Source organism: Loxodonta africana, chromosome 5 (assembly GCF_030014295.1).
Source record: "Loxodonta africana isolate mLoxAfr1 chromosome 5, mLoxAfr1.hap2, whole genome shotgun sequence".
NCBI lineage: Eukaryota > Metazoa > Chordata > Mammalia > Proboscidea > Elephantidae > Loxodonta > Loxodonta africana.
This window is the reverse complement of record NC_087346.1, coordinates 134,213,533-134,221,604: the sequence shown is the minus strand read 5'-3', so window position 1 is coordinate 134,221,604 and position 8,072 is coordinate 134,213,533. Positions and strand designations below refer to the sequence as shown.

Genomic DNA, 8,072 nt, shown 5'->3' with positions numbered 1-8,072 from the left:
CAGCATCCTAATGGTGCTTAATTGAGATTTCTTTGTGACTGAGGCAAGTGCATAAGGCCATCTGCTTTGGAAGATGTCCAGACTAAAACGACTGTGTCTAAGTTCCGTGGAGGAGAACTTTGGGGCTGCAATTGCCTGTTTGTCTTGGTTGGAGCAGAGCCAGATTTGTCTCCTGAGTAGAATCTTTGTCCTGGCCCTGCCCGTGCCCATGGTCCACCTCTGCTCAGGGATAAAGGAGCAGTCTTCCCCTGCTCAGGTGACTTGATGTTTGTGAAAGGATGGCTGTTTGTGCTGTTGGAGGTATAATGTCACACTTTGTTCTGCCCCACACTTGATAAAAGCTGGGTTGTAACAGATGCTGTTTGTGAGGATTGACTGAGGGCCTTGCTGCCCATACACGTGTTTCCAAAGTTGTGCCTCCAGGATGATATTAGAAGCACTTGGAAGTAGGAGATCTTAGTCTAGTGGATTTAGGAAATGTAATTAGGTTTTAGGAGTCCCTGGGTGGTGCAAATGGTTAACATGCTTAGCTGCTAACTGAAAGGTTGGTAGTTCGAGTCCACCCAGAGGTGCCTCAGAAGAAAGGCCTGGTGATCTATTTCCAAAAAATCAGCGATTGAAAACCCTCTGAAGCGCAGTTCTACTCTGACACACATGCAGCCACCGTAAGTCAGAGCTGACTTCTTGCAACTGGTTTGTTTTAATTGGGGTTATTCTAGCTTGATCATTTCCAAGAGAGGCATAACATTTCCCAAATGTATTTGATCACAGAAGATTTTTCACAAATTAATCTTCTGGCACTAATGGCCAGCAATATCCTCTGGGCGACATGTTCCTTTAGAACAATGGTTCTCAGACTTCTTGGTCTCAGGATCCCTTTGTTGTTCGGTGCCGTTGATTCAATTTTGACCCATAGTAACTTCATATGACAAAGTAGAACTGCCCTATAGTAGTTTTCTAGGCTGTAATCTTTATGGGGACAGCTTGCCAGGTCTTGCTCCCATGGAGCCACTGGGTGGGTTCAAACCACCAACATTTTGGTTAGCAGCTGAGCGCTTAACCGTTGCTGTACCATGACTCCTTTGCAGGGCCATTTTACACTGTTAAAAATTACTGAGAACTCCAGAGAGCTTTTGTTTTGAGGGCTATAAAAATAGCTATAGGTATTTACTGTATTAGAAATTAAAACTAAGAAATTTTTAAAATATCTATTCACCTAAAAATATCATTTAAAAAAATAGGCTAATGTAACGTTTTTTGTGAAATACATATTTTCTAAAAGGATTTAGTGAGATGAATAGCATTTTCATTTTGCAGATCTCTTTAGTGTCTGACTTAATAGAAGACAGCTGAATCCTCATATCTGCTTCTGGATTTCCTCTCTTGCCATATCACAGTCTACATGGCCTCTGGAAAACACTGTACATGCTCATAAGAGGATGAAAGCAAAAATGGCAAAAAAAACTTTAGTATTATAAAAATAGCTTTGTGCTGTTGTTGGGTGCCATTGAGTCAATTCCAGCTCCTAGTGACTGCATGTGACAGAGTAGAACTGCCCCATAGGGTTTTCTGGTGTAATAAGTAAGAGCTCAACTGCTAATCAAAAGGTCAACAGCTCGAATCCACCAGCTGCTTCTTGGAAACCCTATCGAGCAGTTCTACTCTGTCCTATAGGGTCTCTGTGAGTTGGAATGGACACACTGGCACTGGGTTTGGTTTTTTGGTTTGGCATGGAGCCCTGGTGGCCCAACAGTTAAGTCATCAGCTACTAACTGAAAGGTTGGTGGTGTTCAGACTCACCCCATGGCTCTGTGGAAGAAAGATCAGGCAGTTGGCTTCCATAAAGATTCCCGTTGCCATTGAGTCTATTCCGACTCATAGCAAACCTACAGGACACAGTAGAACTGCCCCAGAGGGTTTCCAAGAGACGCCTGGCAGATTCAAACTGCCAACCTCTTGGTTAGCAGCTGTAGCACTTAACCACTACGCCACCAGGGTTTCCACTGAAAAGGTATTGAGGACTCTTAGAGGTCCCTTGAACCACACTTTGAGTCTAGTTTTTGGTTTTTTTCTTGGATTTAGTCAGACCTTTTGAGAATCATGTATCTGGGTTGCATCAGTTCCCTTAAAGAGCTGCTTTTAGAGAAACATGCTTTGGCATGTCCACACTGAGGGAGGTTTCACAGGACTGATGAAATTCTTACTAATATTGCTGAAATGAAGTCATTGGAAACTTCATTTTTTTAATATCAAACAATATCCTTTTTAGGAAGACGGATTGACGTTTTTAAAATCTCAGAACCAGAAATAGCCATACTGCTGAGCAGTTAGGACTTTTATGAATATTGAATTGTATAACTTGTTTCCCTCTTTGTATTTGCTGATAAGAAGCCCTGGTGGTGCAATAGTTAAGTGCTCCGCTGCTAACCAGAAGGTTGGCGGTTCAAACCTGTACGCTGGCTCCACCAGAAAGACTTGGCAATCTGCTCCTGTAAAGATTACAGCCAAGAAAACCCTAGAGGAATGTTCTAGTCTGTCACATGGTGTCACTATGAGTCGAAATCAACTCGGAGGCACCTGACAACAACATTGGCTGATGGGAAGCCCAGTAACATTTGTGGACCAGCTTTTTAAAAAGTGCCTAACGCCTTATGGAGTGTATTGGGGCATTAAGTTCACTTCATCCTTTTCCCCCGCCGACTTTATTTTCTTTCTTGCTTCCTCACTTCGGTTTGGTATCTTATATTGTATATTAGACTGCTCATTTCAAAATGAGGTGGGTATAAATAGTATTTATAAAATTGAAAATCTACTTATAATCTAGTAAGGGAAGTGAAGTAAATCTACAAACAAGATTAAAATAATGTTGAATATGTAAAGTGCCTTGACCCTGTATTTCCACTGCTGGTTGTATACATAGTAGAAATGTATCCATAAATTCACCAAAAGGCATGTACTAGAATGTTCATATCCAGCACTAGAAACTAGTCAAATTTCCAGTAACAGTACGAGTACATAAATTTTGGTATATTCAAAGGATGAAATACGATGTAGGGATAGAATGAACAATCTGCAACTATACACAAGATGATGAATCTCACAAATATAATGGTGAGTGGAAGAAGCTAATTGTAAGAGTACATACTTGTAGATCCCATATGGTGGTGTTAGCTGCCATAGACTTGGCCCCCAACTCATGGAAACCCCATGCACAACTAGGACAAAATGCTGCCCAGTCTGTGCCATCCTCATGATTGGTTGTACATCCATAGGGTTGTGATCCACAGGGTTTTCAGCACCTGAGTTTTGGAAGTAGATCACCAGGCCTTTGTTCCTAGTCCATCTTAATCTGGAAGCTCCACTGAAACCTGTTGAGCATCATAGCCATATGCAAGCCTCCACTGACACGTGTTAGCTATGCATAAGGTGCCTTGACTGGGAATTGAACCCAGGTCTCCCACATTTAAGGTGAGAATTCTACCACTGAGCCACCAATACCTCATAGATTCCATATAGATAAAGAATAAAAACAAACAAAACTAACCACGCTGTTAGAGGTCAGGATCGTGACTACTTTTAGGAAGGGGGAATGCCTGGCAAAGGGCACAAAGGAGTCTTAAGTGTGCTGGTTGTTCTTTTTTTTATTGTACTTTAGATGAAGTTTTACCGAACAAACTAGTTTCTCATTAAAAAATTAATATACGTATTGTTTTGTGACCTTGGTTGCCAACCCCACGACATGTCAACACTCTCCTTTCTCAAACTTGGGTTCCCTATTACCAGCTTTCCTGTCCCTTCCTGCCTTCTTGTCCCTACCCCTGAGGCTGGTGTGCCCCTTTAGTCTCATTTTGTTTTATGGGCCTATCTAATCTTTGGCTAAAGGGTGAACCTCAGGAGTGACTTCAGTACTGAGTTAAAGGGTGTCCAGGGGCCATACTACTCTCAGGGTTTCTCCAGTCTCTGTCAGGCCAGTAAGTCTGCTCTTTTTTTGCCAGTTAGAATTTTGTTCTGTGCTTTTCTCCAGCTCTGTTCAGGACCCTCTATTGTGATCCCTGTCAGAGCAGTCAGTGGTAGTAGCTGGGCACCATCTAGTTGTGCTGGGCACAGTCTGCTGGAGGCTGTGGTAGTTGTGGTCCATTAGTCCTTTAGACTAATCTTTCCCTTGTGTCTTTGGTTTTCTTCATTCCCCCTTGCTCCAGACAGGATGAGACCAGTGGAGTATCTTAGATGGCAACTCACAAGATTTTAAGACCCCAGACACTACTCACCAAACTAGGATGTAGAACATTTTTTTTTATAAACTATGTTTGCCAGTGGAGCTGGATGTCCCCTGAGACCTTGGTCGCCATAGCCCTCAGTGCACTAATTTGCTCCCTCAGAGAGTTTGGATGTGTCTGTGGAACTTCCATGACCTTGCCTTGGTCAAGTTGTACTGGCTTCCCAGTATTGGCTACTGTCTTACCCTTCACTGAAGTTTCCACTTCTCTGTTCAGGAAACCCTGGTGGCGTAGTGGTTAAGTGCTACGGTTGCTAACCAAAAGGTCGGCAGTTCAAATCTGCCGGGTGCTCCTCGGAAACTCTACGGGGCGGTTTACTCTGTCCTGTTGTTGTTAGGTGCCATGGAGTCGGTACCGACCCGTAGCGACCCTATGCACAACAGAATGAAACACTGCCCGGTCCTGCGCCATCCTCACAATCGTTCTTATGCTTGAGCCCGTTGTTGCAGCCACTGTGTCAGTCCACCTCGTTGAGGGTCTTCCTCTTTTCTGCTGACCGTCTACTTTGCCAAGCATGATATCCTTCTTCAGAGACTGATCCCTCCTGAGAACATGTCCAAAGTACGTAAGATGTAGCCTCTCCACCCTTGCTTCTAAGGAGCATTTCGGTTGTACTTCTTCCAAGACAGATTTGTTCGTTCTTTTGGCAGTCCATGGTATATTCAATATTCGTTGCCAGCACCACAAATCAAAGGCATCAATTCTTCTTCAGTTTTCCTTATTCATTGTCCAGCTTTCACATGCATATGATGCGATTGAAAATACCATGGCTTAGGTCAGGGGCACCTTAGTCTTCAGGATGACATCTTTGCTCTTCAGCACTTTAAAGAGGTCCTTTGCAGCAGATTTACCCAATGCAGTGTGTCTTTTGATTTCTTGGCTGCTGCTTCCATGGCTGTTGATTGTGGATCCAAGTAAAATGAAATCCTCCACAACTTCAATCTTTTCTTCATTTATCATGGTGTTGCTCATTGGTCCAGTTGTAAGGATTTTTGTTTTCTTTATGTTGAGGTGCAATCCATACTGAAGGCTGTGGTCTTTTATCTTCATTAGTAAGTGCTTCAAGTCCTCTTCGCTTTCAGCAAGCAAGGTTGTGTCATCTGCATAACGCAGGTTGTTAATGAGTCTTCCTCTCTTCTTGATGTCCCGTTCTTCTTCATATAGTCCAGCTTCTCGGATTATTTGCTCAGCATACAGGTTGAATAGATACGGTGAAAGAATACAACCCTGACACACACCTTTCCTGACTTTAAACCAATCAGTATCCCCTTGTTCTGTCCCAACAACTGCCCCTTGATCTATGGAAAGGTTCCTCATGAGCACAATTAAGTGTTCTGGAATTCCCATTCTTCGCAATGTTATCCATAATTTGTTATGATCCACACAGTCAAATGCCTTTGTGTAGTCAATAAAACAGAGGTAAACATCCTTCTGGTGTTCTCTGCTTTCAGCCAGGGTCCATCTGACATCAGCAATGATATCCCTAGTTCCACATCCTCTTCTGAAACTGGCCTGAATTTCTGGCAGTTCCCTGTTGATGTACTGTTGCATCCATTTTTGAATTTTGCTTGTGTGTGATGATATATTCTATAATTTCCACATTCACTTGGATCACCTTTCTTGGGAATAGGCATAAATATGGATCCCTTCCAGTCAGTTGGCCAGGAAGCTGTCTTCCATATTTCTTGGCATAGATGAGTGAGGACCACCAGCACTGCATCTGTTTGTTTAAACATCTCAATTGATAATCCATCAATTCCTGGAGCCTTGTTTTTTGCCAATGCCTTCAGAGCAGCTTGGACTTCTTTCTTCAGTACCATCGGTTCCTGATCATATGCCACCTCTTGAAATGGTTGAACATCGACTAATTCTTTTTGGTATAATGACTCTGTGTATTCTTCCCATCTTCTTTTGATACTTCCTGCGTCATTTAATAATTTCGCCATAGAATCCTTCACTATCGCTACTCGAGGCTTGAATTTTTCTTCAGTTCTTTCAGCTTAAGAAACGCCGAGCGTGTTCTTCCCTTTTGGTTTCCCATTTGCAGCTCTTTGCACGTCATTATAATACTGTACTTTGTCTTCTTGAGCCGCTGTTTGAAATCTTCTGTTTAGTTCTTTTATTTCATCAATTCTTCCTTTTGCTTTAGCTGCTCGATGTTCGAGAGCAAGTTTCAGAGTCTCCTCCAACATCCATCTTGGTCTTTTCTTTCTTTCCTGTCTTTGCAGTGACCTCTTGCTTTCTTCATGGATGATGTCCTTGATGTCATTCCACAACTTGTCTTCAGTCACCAGTGTTCAACGAGTCAAATCTGTTCTTCAGACGGTCTCTAAATTCAGGTGGGAAAAACTCAAGGTCATATTCTGGCTCTCATGGACTTGCTCTGATTTTCTTCAGTTTCAGCATGACTTGCATATGAGCAATTGATGGTCTGGTCCACAGTCGGCCCCTGGCCTTGTTCTGACTGATGATATTGAGCTTTTCCATCGTCTCTTTCCACAGATGTAGTCAACTTGAATTCTGGGTTTTCCATCTGGCGAGATCCATGTGTATATTCACCATTTATGTTCGTGAAAGAAAGTATTTGCAACGAAGAAGTCGTTGGTCTTGCAAAATTCTATCATTCGATCTCCAGCATTGTTTCTATCACCAAGGCCATATTTTCCAACTACTGACCCTTCTTCTTTGTTTCCAACTTTCACATTAAAATCACCACCAGTGATTATCAATGCATCTTGATTGCATGTTCAATCAATCTCAGACTGCAGCAGCTGATAAAAATCTTCTATTTCTTCATCTTTGGCCCTAGTGTTTGGTGTGTATATTTGAATAATAGTCGTATTAATTGGTCGTCCTTGTAGGCGTATGGATATTATCCTATCACCAACAGCATTGTACTTCAGGATAGATCTTGAAATGTTCTTTTTGACGATGAATGCAACACCATTCCTCTTCAAGTTGTCAATCCCAGCATAGTAGACTATATGATTGTCCTATTCAAAATGGCCAATACCAGTCCATTTCAGTTCACTAATGCCTAGGATATCAATGTTTATGAGTTCCATTTGATTTTTGATGATTTCTAATTTTCCTAGATTCATACTTCGTACATTCCAGATTCCGATTATTAATGGATGTTTGCAGCCGTTTCTTCTCATTTTGAGTCATGCCAGATCAGCAAATGAAGGTCCCGAAAGCTTTACTCAATCCATGTCATTAAGGTCGACTCTACTTTGAGGAGGCAGCTCTTCCCCAGTCATCTTTTGAGTGCCTTCCAACCTGGGGGGCTCATCTTCCAGCACTATATCAGACAATGTTCCACTGCTATTCATAAGGTTTTCACTGGCTAGTACTTTTCAGAAGTAGACTGCCAGGTCCTTCTTCCTAGTCTGTCTTAGCCTGGAACCTCAGCTGAATCCTGTCCTCCCTGGGTGACCCTGTTGGTATCTGAATATTGGTGACATAGCTTCCAGCTTCACAGCAACACACAAGCCCCCACAGTACGACAAACTGACAGACACATGGGGGACTCTGTCCTATAGGGTCACTATGAGTCGGAATCGACTCGACGGCAGTGGGTTTGGTTTGGTTTGGTTTGGTTTGGTATGGTATATAATATGTGTACTTTTCTAAATGTACATCATACTTCAGTTAAAGAGTTTTTTTTTTTAAGATGGGCGAAACCCAGCTTGGAGGAGGTTGTCTGATTGTGGAATCAGAAAACTTTTCAGATAACCATGTGGTCCCATGGAAGGCGCATAGGTTTTGAGGCAAGGCTGGTCAGGAGAAAGGTAA

The 8,072-nt window shown here is 42.5% G+C and overlaps 1 long non-coding RNA gene across 13 annotated transcripts in view; it reads right to left on the bottom strand.

The window, feature by feature from the left end:
- Window positions 1–8,072, bottom strand: part of LOC111751047 (uncharacterized) — a 70,807-nt gene that overhangs the window by 24,440 nt on the left and 38,295 nt on the right. The gene's annotated exons all lie outside the window — the stretch shown is intronic.